Below are 17,175 nucleotides of genomic sequence, written 5' to 3'. Positions count from 1 at the left end.
AAATCTTGCCTAAATTTAGAATAGCATTTAAAATGTTTGTCTGTCATAGTCATATTAAACACAGATTTCAGCTAAAATTAGCATGTACAGGGTAACCACATGAAAAAAAAGGTTTTAATAAGCGTAACGAAGGAATTTCAGCTATTTTAAAATATCAACCTTTACCTGCTGATTTTTACAAAAAGGATACATACCGGCAGAGCGACAACATTTATTTATTTATTTATTTATTTATAATTTAAAGTCGACGACAAACTATGGTCGACTGCATAATATAAAAGATATATAAATATACAACTCAAAAGATAAAATTTAAGATATATCGAGATTTCAACAATGTTATATTACAAACAAAGAAATATTAATGAACATTACTCTTTAATTTCAGAATATAATAATAATTAGAAATATGAGCAGAAATAAGATCTTATGCCGAAATCTTATACTGGCGGACTGCATCAGATTCCGCTCAGCATGATTTCGGAATGCAGTGGATTCCAATCTTTCTGTTGGAATGCAACAAGATTCCAATCTGCATGTCATGGGAATCCGGCAGTGCTAAGAGTAGTGTAATGAGGATACGCCATCACAAGCCATAAAAAAGTAACATGACCTGTGTTGTTGGAATGCACCCGATTCCAATCAGCTCGATGACTGACCCATAAGATTATACTGCCGGAATGCATACGATTCCGGTCAGTGACTCATGAAAAAGCATGTTTTTTACGTTGTTGGAATGCACCAGATTCTAATCAACACAGTACTGTCTTGTTCCTTCTTGATGATACATGTTGATAAATGCTCCTCCATTCTTAAGCGAGATAGTTTCTGTTTTTTATGGAAGGAATAAAATGCCGGCAAATTAAATTAACTTATATCTCTTAAATTAGATAGGCAAGTATTGCATTACGTATAGTGGCAAAAGTACATTCAAGACTGATACAGCTATACAAGTCATTGTAGTGCGCGCACCAGATAAGAAGAGGATTATTTTTAGCAAAATTTCGTCGACAAAGGGGTAAATAGAAAGGAACGTAGTGTCTGGATACTCTAGGGGGAACCGCAAAAAACAAGCGGCTGAGGAGGTCCGCGGAATCAATTTCTCCAATAATGAGCTTATGGATGAACAATACCCCCAGTAATATTCTGCGATTTTCCAGAGTGGGTAAGTTAATAAGAAGAAGTCTACTTCTGTATGGAGGAATGTGGAGACTTGAGTCCCAATTTAGGCCGCGCAATGCAAATATCAAAAATGGCTTTTGAACTGACTCAAGACGCTTTATATGCTTTTGAGAAACAGGGGACCAAACACATGAGCAATACTCGAGTATTGGACCAACCAGCGATGTGTAAAGAACCTTAGTGTGGTACGGATCATCGAACTCTTTGGCCCATCTTTTAACAAATCCAAGTAAACCCAACGCTTTGTTGGCTATAGATGAAATATGCATGTTAAAATTCAATTTCGGATCAAAAAGGACACCTTGATCAAAAAATTTGATGCAAAAAATTTTTTGAAATATTATATGCATTTATTTTTAGAGTTAATTTTTAGTTTTTTTACGAATTGATTTTTCTTTTAATGTATACAGTATTTATTCCGTTTTTATTATTTTGCATTGGAGTTGTTATTTTATATTGTAGCTTTAAGATTGTAGCCCTTATTTACACAATCTGCAAACTAAAATAAAGACTGAATAATGAAATATACAAATATTTATTTTAAAAATATCTTTCTTTTTAATTCAGTACTTATGTATATTTAGTCTTACCAATGTTTCTAATACCAATTATTAAATAGAAATTGTTTTTAGAGTTTTACAAAAAACGTGTGTTTAATTAAAATTTTTTTTTTTATTTTTAAAAATAATAAGGTTGAATGACGGAAAAAATTAAAGGGTTTCATAAAACTAAAATGTTAAAAAGTATTAAATGAGTGTTGCTGGTTTTCTGCTATGCTCAGCTGAATAGCGTGCCACAGTATCCCCCCTTAGACTGGGTGAACAGTTTATTGTGGTTTGTATGGAACAAATTTTACCCGCCGTGGTTCTGACCCAGTCGATAAGGTTCGACACCTTTGTGGCGATGCGTCTTCCGTGGGCAAGTACGCTGGCTTCAGTCTGTCGATGGAAATGTTTCCAGTAGCAATGGCTGTCTTTCGTTCTGCGCTGAAAATGTTTTGAGCTGCCAATTTCAATCTTGGCCATTGCTGGCGATTCCATGATTTTCCTTCTATTAGCTGCAACTAACATTGCCATTTATACCTGCTTGCCTGCATGCTTCGAATTTTGTTCTACTAATCGCATCATCATCAAGGTTTAACTTTATTTTAAAAATATCTTTCTTTTTAATTCAATACTTATGTATATTTAGTCTTACCAATGTTTCTCGTACCAATTATTAAATAGAAATTGTTTTTAGAGTTTTACAAAAAACGTGTGTTTAATTTAAAATTTTTTTTTTTATTTTTAAAAATAAGAAGGTTGAATGACGGAAAAATGAAAGGGTTTCATAAAACTAAAATGATAAAAAGTATTAAATGAGTGTTGCTGGTTTTCTGCTACGCTCAGCTGAATAGCGTGCCACAGTATCCCCCCTTAGACTGGGTGAACCGTTTATTGTGGTTTGTATGGAACAAATTTTACCCGCCGTGGTTCTGACCCAGTCGATAAGTTTCGACACCTTTTGCTTTGTGGCGATGCGTCTTCCGTGGGCAAGTACGCTGGCTTCAGTCTGTCTGGTTTGACTGGTTGTTGACTGGTTTAAATCTTACGATGATCTTATAGTAATTATCTGATTTCGACATTACCTTGTAAGGTCCTTCGTACGGTTTTGAAAAAGTTTGGACGTACTGAATCGTTCCGCATAAATACGTGCTCGCAAGTTGATAGATACGGGTGGATAAACATTTTCTTTTTTCCATGCCACGCTGTTTCGGTGGAACTGATGGAGTTCATTACCTCTCTAAGCTCGGTAACGAAGTCCGATTGCGTTTTAATTTGACTATTGTGTGTGAAAAATTCCGATGGGATTCGCAATGCTGTACCATAGGTTAATTCAGCAGGTGATGCTCCTAGATCCTCTTTGTAGATGGTGCGTAAACCTAGTAGAATAGTCGGTAGGAAATCAGTCCAGCTTTCTGAGTGTATGCAAAGGATGTAAGCTTTTAATGTTCGGTGCCATCCCTCCACTATCCCGTCAGCCTGCGGGTGATAGGCTATTGTTTTTAAATGCGTTATTCCGAGTGATTTAGTTAGCTCTTTAAATAACGTGGATGTAAATTGTCGCCCTTGATCCGAAGTTATAGTGGTAGGTACTCCGAACCTGGCGATCCAATTAGTTATGAGTGCTTTAACAATAGTTGTTGCTGTCATATCTGGAATTGGAACTGCCTCTGGTCATCTGGAAAAGCGATCGATGATGGTGAAGGTGTAAAGATTGCCGTGGTGAAGAGGAAATGGCCCTACAACGTCGACGTTGATGTGGTCAAACCGCGTATGACCCGACTCATATCGCATGAGTGGCGAGAACGTGTGCCGAGTTAGCTTTTTGACATTGCATACACAACCGAGCGAAGGCTTCGCTGTCACGCTGGATATCTGGCCAAACGAATCTGCTGGAAACCAATTTTGCTGTAGCATGTGTGCCTGGGTGACATAAACCATGTGTTGTCTTTAAGACGGCTGCGCGAAATTTTTTGGTGATAAATGGTCTGATGTTACCTGTTGAACAGTCGCAGATTATTTGCTTGTTACTACCGGGGACACTGAATAACTTAAGCTGTAGGGACGAGTTTGCGCTGCCTTGACGCAGCCGCTGTAGCTCTTCGTCTGTTTGTTGATCATCTGTTAACTTGCCGTAGTCTATGCCTCTTGCGTCCAGCGTTGCGATTATTGAGAACATGTCAGCTGCTACATTGTTTTTCCCTTTGACGTGTCGAATGTCGGTTGTTATCTGGGATATGTAGTCCAAGTGGCGAGCTTGCCTGCTCGATGTCTTCTTAGAGTTCTTATGAAATGCATAAATTAGTGGTTTGTGGTCGGTGTAGATGTGGCATGTTCGCCCTTCCAGCATGTACTTAAAATGACGCACTGCTAAGAACATCGCTGCGTCGACCCACAAGGACAATTCTGCGTATTTTGATGGGTGTGTTAAGAGAGCAGCATTCATAAGCTGGGTTTTGCATTTTTTGAAGGCAGTTATAGCTGTATCCGTCCATCTGAGCTTTGAATGGTCGTTTTTTACATTCCCGGGGCACATGGCCAACAGAGGAAATTGCGTTTCGACAGCATGTGGGATAAACCATCTGTAAAAGTTTATTGTAGCAAGGGAACGCTTAAGCTCGGCTACGGTTGTTGGTCTCTTAAACTCTTGCATTGTCTGAACGCGTTGCTGCAGTGGTTTGACGCCGTCAGAGGAGACAGTAGGCCCCAAGAATGTGATTTCTGATTTACCAAACACAGTTTCCGTAGCACTTATTTTTACGTTGTGCTTCTCTAAGCGCTCAAAAAGCTGGCGAAGGTGCGATAAATGTCCGGAAGGGACGATGACGCTACGCAAATGTCGTCCATGTACGGAAAGACAAAGTCGAGCCCACTTAGGACTTCGTGAATAAGCCTCTGTAGAGTTTGTGCTGCATTACGCAGCCCAAATGGCATGAACATAAATTCGAAGAGGCCAAATGGAGTGTTGATCACCGTTTTTGGCACATCCTCGGGGTTTACGGGGACCTGGTGAAAGGCTTTTTGCAAATCGACTTTAGAAAATACAGACTTACCACATAAATTGCTGGTAAAATCCTGCAGGTATGGTATAGGGTATCTGTCAGGGATTGTTTTGCTGTTTAGAGCTCTAAAATCACCGCAAGGGCGCCGTACCATCTGCTTTCCTCACCATGTGGAGAGGACTAGCCCAACTGCTACTTGAAGGCCGACAGATACCTAACTTTATCAAATTGTCGAATTCTGCCATTGCTGCTGCGAACTTATCCGAACAGAGACGTCTGGCTCGTGCGGATACTGAAGGTCAATGAGTCTCTATATGATCCAATACTGTTGATTTCGGAGGGCTTCCTAACTGAGCCAACCGTGTTAGGTTGCCGAATTCTTTGAGCAGGCTTGCGTAAGCGCACTGTGCGTCGAATGTTTTAATGGATAACATATTGCTGTGTACAAGCTTCCTGGTTATGATCAGAGATGTTAGATTGTCAACTAAGCGCTTTTGCCTTAAGTCGACTAGTAGCCCGAAATGGCTTAAAAAATCTGCCCCTTTATTCCACATGTTACGTCGGCGATGAGGAAATTCCAGAGCAACTCGCGCCGTAGGCCTATTAAGAAGAACCTCACCGTAGACTTTTATTGGTGTGCCGTTAGCAGCGAAAAGTTTTACTGTTGAAGGTTTGAGTTTACTAGCACGTAAGCTCCGGGGAATGACTGAAACATCTGCTCCAGTGTCTATTAAAAATTGGTAATTTGAAAGATTATCGTATAGTTTGAGGCGATGTATAACTGCTTGTTGTACGTTGCGAGTGTGCGTTGCAGTCTCTGTTTTGTATAGTCATTGCGTCGTCTCGCGTTTGTTGAACGTGCAAGGTGCTTTGCACTTCCGTGCACTTGCACCGAATCGATGGTGATACCAACGCAACTCGTTTGCACGGTTCGCTTCCTTGTGCGTGTTGCGTTGGTGATCACGTCTGCTTCGACTGCGACTTCTCGGTCTACGATCTGACATGGACTCAAATCGTTTTGTGAGTTGGGCTATTTGTTGCCGTAGTTCCTGCAATGCAAAGGATTCGTTCTTTTGAGCGGCCGGAGGCGTAGATGTGCTTGAAGCGCCGATCGCATTAATTTGTCGAAAATTGAAAGAGTCGACAATAGCATAGGCAATTGTAACCCTATCTGCTATGTCACCTTTCAAGGCGATAACTGCGGCTTGGGCGTGTGGTGGCAGACGTGATGCCCACAAGTCTACGAAACGGTTTCGCAAAGTGCGCTCCCAGCTACGCGGCGCATTTCGTTGAAAAGTTGGCTAGGTTTTAAATCGCCCAATGGCATATCAGAGAGAACACGTTGTGCTCTTCGTTGTTGACTGTCCGCGAAGTGTGCTATGAGTTTAGATTTGATGTACTCATAGCGATTTAGCTGGGGTGTAGCATCAATTATGGACTTTAACTCTGTCAATTTCTTTGACGATACCTGCGCCATAATTAAATTGTACTTTCTGTTATCGTTGGTAACTCTGGTAGCCGCAAACCAGAATTCGAGGTATAAGAAATATGATTAAATATTAGTTTCTGTCATAAAATATAAAAAAAAAAAATGTAAGGCGCGATAACCTCCGAAGAGATCTAAGGCCGAGCTTCTCTTCCAATTTGCATCGTGCTCCTCTTGATTTTTCCCTACAAATTGGCCGGACGGGACCTACATGTTTTATGCCGACTCCGAACGGCATCTGCAAGGCAGATGAGTTTTCACTGAGAGCTTTTCATGGCAGAAATACAATCGGAGCGCTTGCCAGACACTGCCGAGGGGCGACCCCGCTTAGAAAAATTTTCTTCTAATTGAAAAATCTTATTTCTAAAATTTTGATGTTGCTTTGCCCGGGAGTTGAACCCAGGGCATACGGTGTGATAGGCGGAGCACGCTACTATCACACCACGGTGGCCGTCATACTTGGTGGATTAATACGCGGAACTACTGCTGCATCCACGTGAAACTCCGGCAGAGTATTTTGCATTGGTGTAGTTGGCAAAACATTTTGAGGTTGTGTTTGATTGCTTACCGGCTGCGTGTTTGCCAGTGGAAGTGGTTGAGCACTTTCATTGTCGTTGTTTCCTCCCATTATATTGAGTGCTAATGCTATACGGGGCACCACTTTAGTCTTACCAATTATTAAATAGAAATTCTTTTTAGAGTTTTACAAAAAACGTGTGTTTAATTTACCAAGTGAAAAATAAGAAGGATGAATAACGGAAAAATGAAAGGGTTTCATAAAACTAAATGTTAAAAAGTATTAAATGAGTGTTGCTGATTTTCTGCTATGCTCAGCTGAATAGCGTTGCCACATATATATATTATTGTATTTGTAAAAAGAAAAATGGATTAAAGGTAATGTAAAGTCTTGTCGACTGCTTCGTTGGGTTGCGTACAAAAGTGCAAGGATACCAGCTAAAATTATATACCGAAACCGCTCGACTTTTTTCTAAAAATATTTTCATAAATGAAATGAAATTTACTTGCATAATATTTCGAAAACCGGTTTTCCTTCGTCCACTGTCGTCGAAGGAAAAATATTCTAAATATTTACCTATCAGAAAGGCTACCTAGGTAGGTAGCAATTTTGAAAAATATCGTAACATAAATAAGATTCTTAAGAATATTACAGGCCCTGATCGACTTTCGGTGAAGAAAAGTTCAACAAATACTAACATACTCAAGAAGAGCTACATGTGTTCAAAATTTCACGAATTTCGCATAAAAATTAATTGTTTGGATTAAAACTACGGAAACACTCAGGATTGCTGTGAAGTTATCCCGAAAATCTGATCACAACTGCGGAGTAGTTTCGGATTCCATAAGCTTCATAAATATGTACATACCCTTGTTTCTCCATACATGTCCCGAAACGAGTATTATAGACAGTCTCAACGTGATTGAAGTACATTGGATCCTCCCCAATTGGATGGGATCCATTCTTCAGTTGAAAAGGCTAGAAAAATCTAATACTAAACCTTGGGAAACCAGCTAGCTTGGATACTCATATCGTCCAATATCTTTCCTATTGCCAGTACCCAGGAGACTTGAAGCCGTCCTGTTTCTTCAATTCACCCCAGCCCGCGACTTTCCAATCATCGGCACAGCTTGCAAAAATTACATAGCACAAACACAGCGCTAAATGCCAACTCACAGATAAATTGTGGGCTGAATCAAAGAACCCACTCCATGCAACGGTACTCGTACTAGACTTAAAAGCCTTACATATAGTCAATCACAGCAAAGACTCCAAAAACTTATAAGGGTCCACCCACCCTCGCCGTCTGAATGGTCGGCAGGCATCCGTACAGTTCAGGAACTTAACATAAAAACCCAGAATAATTAAAGAGGAGGTTCCCCGGGGTGGTGTCCTATCCCCGCTTCTGTTTAATTTCTACATATCAAGGCTGCCTTCCCCACCAGAGGGAGATATTTTCATTTTCCACGCCGCCGACTGCATAATAATAGCAACGGGACCTGGCCCTCTCATATACGAGTTTGCTTTTAGAATAAACAGCTATCTCCTCAGTATTTCTAATTTCGGTGAAACGCATCCAAAAATATCGGGAGAGGTATTTTGACATATTATATATCCGAACATTATTAATAGTACGAAGGAGGAAAACACAAATTTTAACTCGTTCAAAAGATATTAACGAAAAATCGCTAGACTCCGAAACCGGGGTTGGGATCCATAGTGTTTTTGCGCAGAACACGTTTCTGCGTTGGCGACCTTTGGCCACGCTTATAAAAAATACTCTGGACGATCCACCAATGGGGTGGGATGAACATTAAATCCGTGCAAAATCCCTTTGTCCACACAATTTTTTCCTGTGTACAACAACCACACGAAAATTGCAAACTTTAACTGCAAATATCTCCAGACATAGATTAGACTTTTCTTTTCCGATTTCAGAATACTGTTGTCGATGTCAACCATCTACTACGTTTAGAACCATCTACTACTCGGAATCTTCAACCGGTTACTCAGTGTTATCTCTAACTCAGCATCACTCTCCAATACTGAAATTTTATACCGAGTTATATTTGACATTTTGCTTTCTCGTTATGTTCGTTCATAAGAATAATCTTTTTATTGAATTTATCACTTCACTATGGTGAGCACGTTTTCATTTTTGCATATTTCTTTTTGCTAAATAAACGAGTATTGATATACATATAAAGTTATTGCGGTGTAATTAAAATTAGTTGGAAGACAAAATACATTTAGCTGGAGAACAATCATTGTTTCCGATCATCAGCTATAACATTTTGGCATCCCTTACGGGGAACCTGACTCTGCGCAAACTTGGAATTTTCATAGTGGTATCATAACCTCAGAATAAATTTAATCACGCCACTTTTTTTCGCGTATCGAGTAGAGTTACGATTGGTTTTACAATTGCCGTTTAATCACGCCACCTTTTTTGCAACGTAGGTAATACATTTTGTACATATAACCACCTACAATCACCAAAAAATGGCACTTGAACGCGAGGAAAACGTAGCAAAATTAATTTCTAATTTTTTAATAAACACCCGCAAAACTGCTAAGCAAAAGCAAACCTATGGATATTTCTGTGCTCGAAAAGCGTTACTGCAAGATTATTGGAATCGTTATTTTCAGGACAGAGATGATGTAGCGAATATGGAAGAAACGTCTGACAACATGGAAAGCCGTCGCAACGCATTAAGCGAAAGCCGATTCATTGCCGTGGAGAGCGCTTATTGTGAAGCGATGGGCGAACTCAACGACTATATATCAAATTTATCTAACAAACCACTCAGCAGCTCCAACTCTTTGACTACTGGCGCAATTCATCAGCCAAATGTCACTCTACCAAAAATTGAGCTGCCCAAATTTGATGGCAACCTTCAACATTGGTTAAATTTTAAAGATCTGTTTGAGACATGCATCGTTAAGGAAAAGTCACTGTCGGACGTGCAGCGCCTACATTATCTTAAGGTCAGCTTGCAGGGCGACGCCGAACATCTGGTCCGCAATATCCCAGTAACAGAGCATAACTTTCAAATAGCTTGGGAATTGTTGACTCAGCGCTATGACAGCACACGTCGCCTCATTAAATGTCACCTACGTGCCATCGCTAACCTTCCGAAAATTAATTCAGAGACCGCTTCTCAGATACGTAACATTCTCGATGTAGTCAACGGAACCTTTCGGGCACTAATTCAGCTTGGCTGGCCTACTGAACAATGGGACGACTGGTTTGTATTTCACATCACCGAGAAGCTGGATGCAAAAACCGTGAAGAACTGGGAGATCTCGCTAGGTGCTTGCGATACAGTTCCGACTTATGACGACCTCAAGAGGTTTTTACAAGGCCGCGTTCAAGGCCTAGAGGCAGCCAATGCTCCAGAAAAACTGAATTGTTCGTCATCAGCAAAACCTAATGGTGCATCATTAAGGACATCGAACTCTGTCCGCAGTCACCAAACTAGCTTCAATCAGTGTGTATGTTGTTCGGAAATAAATCTAGTTCGCAACCATAACCTGTGCGAAAATTGCTTGAGGGGAGCACATGCCCTGACTAGCTGTACATCAAAATACACTTGCAAGGAGTGTCATGCAAAGCACCACACTTTCCTTCACGATTTCTTTAACGGAAAAACGGTGCTGGTGAATCATCATCGCCTGCCACCGGCTTCGCCGCCCTCATCAGAAAATGTACCCAATATTTTGCTTGCAAGGGCACTAATAGGAGTTGAATGACCGAGTGGTCACTTCATCAAGCTACGTGCATTACTTGATCCTGGATCACAGGCAACTTTCATCAGTGAGTTCGCGGCTCACCAATTACGCTTGCCTCGAACCTCGGTGGCTGTGCCTATTACAGGCATAGGTAGGGTACCTGTCGGCACGTCGTAAGGGCTCGTTGAGTTCACTTTGCGCTCTTTAATAGAGCCTAATTTTAATATCAAATGCATCGCACTGATTTTACCACGTTTAGGGCACATGATTCCCACATCGTCGATCAATCATCACGCAGTCAATGAGTTTTGCGATCTTAAATTAGCAGATGCAACTTTCGCTGAACCTGGAAGAGTAGACGTAGTGGTGGGCGCTGACAACTATGGTCCCCTATTGTACAGTGGCCTAAAACGGTCGACTAATAACGCACCTATAGCACAAAACACACATCTGGGGTGGATTGTCTACGGACCTATAGGTTCTAACACACAGAAACATTTGCAAGCGAAGTCGTGTACGAATACTTCTGTTGAGCTAAACGAATTGGTTAAACAGATGTGCACTTTCAACCAGCATGACGACTTAGCAAAGACCACACAACGCGATGACACTGGACGTTTTTCAGTGCGCTATCCTTTCAAAGTGTCTGCCGACTTATCCGCATTCGGAGAATCGAAACAAGATGCGCTAAGACTGTTCAAGTATCAACAAAATCGTCTTCACCGCGATCCTAATATGAAAACATTATACGAACAGTTCATGGATGAGTACATCTCGCTCGGCCACATGCAGCCTGTATTAGAGAATGCTGAACCAAACCCAACTTGCTACATTCCTCACCATGGAGTATATAAAGCATCAAGCTCAACAACAAAGCTGCGAACAGTGTTCAACGCGTCAAGAAAGTATAGCACTGTTGTGTCATTGAATGACTGCTTGCATATAGGCCCGAAATTACAAACTGATTTAGCCTCACTCCTCATCAAGTGGCTTTTGCACCGAATCGCTTTCATGTCCGATATTGAGAAGTGCTACCGACAAATCAAGGTGTGTGATGAAGACGTAGATATGCAGCGTATTTATTGGTTCAATGCAGAGCGCCAACCTCAAGTATTTCGACTACTTACCGTGACATATGGACTTAATTGCTCCCCATATTTAACGATCAAAGTTTTCCATACTCTTGCAATGGAAGAAGAAGCGACATATCCCCGCGCCTCGCAAATTTTACGCGAATCACTCTACATGGACGATTGCGTGCATGGCGCTGACACCGTGAAAGAGGCGGTAAATTTGAAACATGAACTTCAAGAACTCCTGCGCGGTGGAGGGTTTTCTCTACGGAAATGGAATTCCAGCTCCACGGAATTTCTGCAAAAGATCAGTTCAGATATTCAAGCATCGTCTGAAGCATACTGTAGCTTAGCATTGGACAAAGAAACCAAGGTATTGGGTATTTTTTGGAAATGCATGTCAGATACCATCGAATACAAAATATCGCGTACCTCGTACACAGGACCCATTAAAAAACGCCAACAGCTATCTGATATCGCAAGAACATACGATCCACTGGGCCTTTTAGCACCAGTCATCATTGTATTCCAAACCCACATCATTGCCTCGAGTCAATAAAGATTGAACGATGGGTTCACACATCAACCAACACACTCAACCGTCAATTGGACATTTTTGCGGATGCATCAAAATCAGCATACGCCGCGGTGTGCTACTTACGAGTGATCGACGGCTGCACTTGCCGTCATGACCACTAACATCACTGAACCGCTACGAGAGCATCTGTTGGCGAAGTATTCAATTTCAACAAACTCGTCGCGGTGACAGCCTGGTGTCGAAGATTTCTAGCTGCAAGGCTGAACTTACCACATGCTACGGAGAATTGGTGTACTGCATCAGAACGGGCGACTGCCCTTAATTTATGGCTCAGGTACGTGCAAAATGTTCATTTTTTAATGAGATCTCTTGTCTACGTCAAGGTAAACCGCTCTCGACCAAAAGTAAGCTGCGAAGGCTCAACCCAACCATTGGGAATGACGACATTTTACGAGTTAATGGACGCCTCAAGCATGCCTTCTTATCAGGAGCCGAACGATTTCCCATTATATTACCAAAAGATGATAAATTGACTGCGCTGCTTATAGCCCAAGCACATGAGTGCACGTTGTACGGTGGGGTTCAGACGACGCTGAGCTTTATTAGGCGTCGGTTCTGGCCTATTGGCGGGCGATTATCCATCAAGAAATACATAAACCGCTGCATAAAATGCTTTCGCCATCGTTGCCAATCTGCAAGCCAAATCATGGGGGCTTTGCCCGCAGCCCGTTGTAATCCGGTATAGATTACGGAGGCCCATATAGGGTTCGCACTTCAAAAGGCAGGGGGCATCAAGCGCACAAGGCATATATTGCGTTATTCGTATGTTTCAGTACTCGAGCTATCCGTCTCGAGCTTGTAAGCGACCTTACGACAAACATGTTTTTGTTGGCACTACGTCGCTTCTTTGCGGTTCGAGGCTACAGCTCCAATATATACAGCGACTGTGGTACAACATTTGTAGGAGCAAACACCGTGTTGAAAGACGACATCGCTCAGTTTCGAAATCAGTTAGAGGCAGGTGCGCATTACGGATCCGTTAGAGGAGTCTCTTGGCACTTTATTCCTCCCGGGTCACCCAATTTTGGAGGTATATGGGAGGCAGGAATAAAAAGCATGAAGCACCATCTTAAACGCGTTGTCGGCGAAGCAACATTGACATTCGAAGAATTCTATACAGTGCTAAAAGAGGTAGAGGCTGTACTCAATTCGAGACCACTGACCCCTCTCTCCAATGATCCGGACGACATCACGGCGATTACACCTGCACATTTGTTGAATGGAGGTCCTTTGATAGCACCACCCGAGCCAAGCTTACTTGACATCAAGGCTTCCAGGCTAACCCGTTGGAAACAAATACAACAAATAAGTCATCATTTTTGGCAGCGCTGGAGTGCCGAGTATTTGAGAGAGTTTCAGATTCGAAATAAGTGGCAGAAATCGCAAAAAAATTTGAAGATAGGTGACCTGGTTCTTTTACGTGACGAACGGGCACCCCCTACTCAATGGCTTTTGGGTCGGGTTATCCAAGTACACCCTGGTGGAGATTCTCATGTAAGAGTTGAAAGTGTACGTACCAAATCAGCAAATATCAAAAGAGCAATTTCAAAACTAGTAACGCTTCCCATGGATGAGCCGAGTATGATGCCTATGGTGGGCGGATAAGTGTTCCATTGCACAGGACGAGGTTGGCGGAATGTTTAGAACTATCTACTACTCGGAATCGTCAACCGGTTACTCAGTGTAATCTCTAACTCAGCATCACTCTCCAACACTGAAATTGTATACCGAGTTATATTTGACATTTTGCTTTCTCGTTATGTTCGTTCATAAGAATAACCTTTTTATTGAATTTATCACTTCACTACGGTGAGCACGTTTTCATTTTTTCATATTTCTTTTTGCTAAATAAACGAGTATTGATATACATATAAAGTTATTGCGGTGTAATTAAAATTAGTTGGAATACAAAATACATTTAGCTGGAGAACAATCATTGTTTCCGATCATCAGCTATAACAGACACCTCTCCCTATAATTTGGACGCGTGTTAGCAGTCGACCCCTGTTACAGACTTTTACCCTGAGGAATCACCTCGTGCGACAGGTGCTATCGCCGAACAAATCCACGGTCTCTCTGTTAACGACGTTGAAAGCGCAAATATTGAATGTTGACGCTGATTGTGTTACGCCACCGAGTGTCATTCACCCAAAGATCTTAGGGACAACGTTCGATAGCACTCTGAAATTTAAGACGCAGGCCACCGAAATTGTATACAAAGAACAAAGCTGCAACAAAATCCGCAAGTCGCTAGGCGGCAGCACTTGGGGAAAGGATAAAGAGACTTTGCTAAGCACTCTTACGAAGCCATTGGCCTGCCGCTAATGTGCTACGCGGCACCAGTCTGGTCGCCTAGTCTTAAAAACTCTGCCACGATATGGCTTGTTATGACACCCTGAATATCGTCTACATAGTGAGGCAACGAGCTCAACATTAAAGAGCATTACTAATTATAAGGTATATCTATATGACAGCATGACACTTCTAATACGCGTCCAAAAATATCGATGAGGTGTCAAAAGACGCGTATTTACATCAGTATTAATAATCCGAAACCGGAAAACAAAAATTTTATCTCTATCCGCAGATATTTGAAGTTGGCGATTTTCATGTAGTTGTTGTAATGTTGGGGTACCCACAAAAAAAATTGTGAACATAAGTGTTTTGCGCGTATATAGTTTTGGTCTCCAAACCGGTGTTGGACCCACCCAAAGTTATTTTTTATAAGCGCGGCCGATGGCCTCCAATGCAGAAAGGTGTTCTGAGTAGAAAAAATGTGGGTCCAACCCCCGGTTTCGGAGGGACCCGTGGGTAATTTTTTTGTTTTTCGGTAATATCTTTTGAACTACTTACTCCGGTTGCGGATTATTAATACTGATGTCAAGACGCGTCGTTTGACACCTTTCTCGATATTTTTGGACGTATATTAACAGTGTTATGCTGTCGTATAGAATTACCCTAACTTAGTGTGTATTCGCCACTGGTCATTTTTGGTTGTTTACTTTAGCTCACAACTGCTAAAACCCGACCAAAAATATCGGGAGAAGTGTCAAAAGACGCGTTTTGATCCCAGGACTACGAATCCGATAGCGGAAATTCAAAACATATTATTTCTGTCAAAAGTTATTTCCAAAAAACCGAAAAATGGCCCCGGAGCGCTCCGAAACCGGGGGTGGGATCCATAGTATTTTTGCGCAGAACACCTTTCTGCATTGGCGGCCTTTGGCCGCCCTTATGAAAAATTACCCTGGGTGGGCCAACACAGGTTTGGAGACCACAACTATATCCGCGCAAAACACTTTTACCCACAGTTTTTCTTGTGGGTACTACAAAATCATCAAAACAACAACAACCACATGCAAATATCTCCGAAACGAAATAAAATTTTGAATTTCCACCTTCGAATTCGTGATCCTGGGTGCAAAGCGCGTCTTTTGACACCTCTCCTGATATTTTTGGACGAGTTTTAGCAGTTGTGAGCTAAAGTAAACAATTATCCTGGCTTTGACTACGGTATAAATTATGCGAAGGAGGGGGTGGGATCCATAGTATTATTGCGCAGAGCGCTTTTCTGTATTTGCAGCCTTTGGCGCACTTAAAAAAAAGTCTGGCGAAATACAGCATAGACCTTTCATAATTTTTGATAAAAATTAGGTGAAAATATCTCCTCACAGAGTTAAAAGACGCGTAGTTTGGCGCCTATCCCGGTATTTTTAGACGCGTGCTGGTAGTCGAGGTTTTATATTTAATCAGTGCACTATTACCGATTCCGGGTAAAATATAAAACTTTTAGATGAAATTTGGCAGGAAAATTAGTGTGCGCTTCGTTTATGAAAACTAAATTAAATTATTAATTATAATTTTTATCAAAAATTGCTTAAATTGGTGGCTTGTTGACTTTTCTTTATTTATTTACATGCGTGATTTGTTTTCATTCAAAAGTGATTTTTGACAAGCTTAATGCGTTCGAATTAAATCACATGATTGAAAATCTCGGGCGTAGATACGATATGCCAAGGTGTATCAATTATTAAAGATTACTAAAAATGAGCATTAATAAATGCTGAACGAAATGCCCTTCCTGTGGCGGTACTTGGTACGTTTGGTGGCGCATTGGCATTTGTTGCTGCCACGGGCTCTATGGCAGATTCAGCATCTAAAACTGTAAAGAAAAAAATACGATAGTACATCGTTTAAAAATTGATTTTTCTTTAACTTACATGCCAAATTCCGTTCCTTAGCGATGTTGTGAAGTACAGCAACAGCAATAATAACATTTTTCGCTCTATCCAAATCTACACGAAGACGTTCGAAAATAGAACGGAATTCCAATTTAATCTGTCCGTTTAGGCATTCTATTTTACTTCGAGTGGCAATGTGTGATCTATTGTACCTATCATCAGAACAAAATTAAACATGAATAAATATGCACATTGCCAAGTATGTCGTGATGTGTATACCTCTCTTCCTTTGGTGTTGAAGGATTCCTAACAGGGGGTAACAAAATAGGTGACAAAGGGTATCCTCCATCTCCGAGTAGTACACCATTATGGGAACTTCTCATTCTCTGTAATTTATTTTTTAATTGGCACTCGTTCCACATCCGAGCGTCATGGTTTGAGCCACGAGATCTTGCGACAGTATCCAAAATCTTGCAGTCTGCATCACATACGATCTATGAATGTCTTTTATATTATATGATTGAAAACACAACAAAGTGAGCAAAAAAATTTAACCTGAACGTTTAAGGAATAATACCCCTTTCCATTAAGGTAATGTCCTGCCATCATCACTCCAATATCCTTCGCAGGGCATTTTATCCTAACGTGTATGCAATCAATTGCTCCAATAACTTCAGGAAATTGGATACGTTGTAAAACGTGTATAACCCTTCCAACTGTAGCCTGTGACATTCCATGAAGATCACCTTAAATGACCAAAATTGGTAAATTCAAGTAAAATTCTGCAGAGCACAAGTTATAGCACCCACCAATGTCACTTTGGTGAACATTTCTTCCTAAAAATCGCAACGCCGTGAGAAAC

The 17,175-nt window shown here is 41.2% G+C and overlaps 1 long non-coding RNA gene across 1 annotated transcript; it reads right to left on the bottom strand.

Annotated features, from left to right (window-relative positions):
* Nucleotides 1-16,174: 16,174 nt before the first annotated feature.
* On the bottom strand, nucleotides 16,175-16,766 carry LOC137234566 (uncharacterized). The gene is made up of 3 exons (XR_010947821.1): nucleotides 16,593-16,766; nucleotides 16,353-16,525; nucleotides 16,175-16,294 (listed from the first exon to the last, which is right to left on the bottom strand). It is a non-coding gene; the product is annotated as an uncharacterized lncRNA (long non-coding RNA).
* Nucleotides 16,767-17,175: the final 409 nt, after the last annotated feature.

The sequence above is a fragment of the Eurosta solidaginis genome, chromosome X, assembly GCF_040869045.1.
Source record: "Eurosta solidaginis isolate ZX-2024a chromosome X, ASM4086904v1, whole genome shotgun sequence".
Taxonomy (NCBI): domain Eukaryota; kingdom Metazoa; phylum Arthropoda; class Insecta; order Diptera; family Tephritidae; genus Eurosta; species Eurosta solidaginis.
Note: the sequence above shows the minus strand (reverse complement) of the source record. Positions and strands in the feature narration are given on the sequence as shown.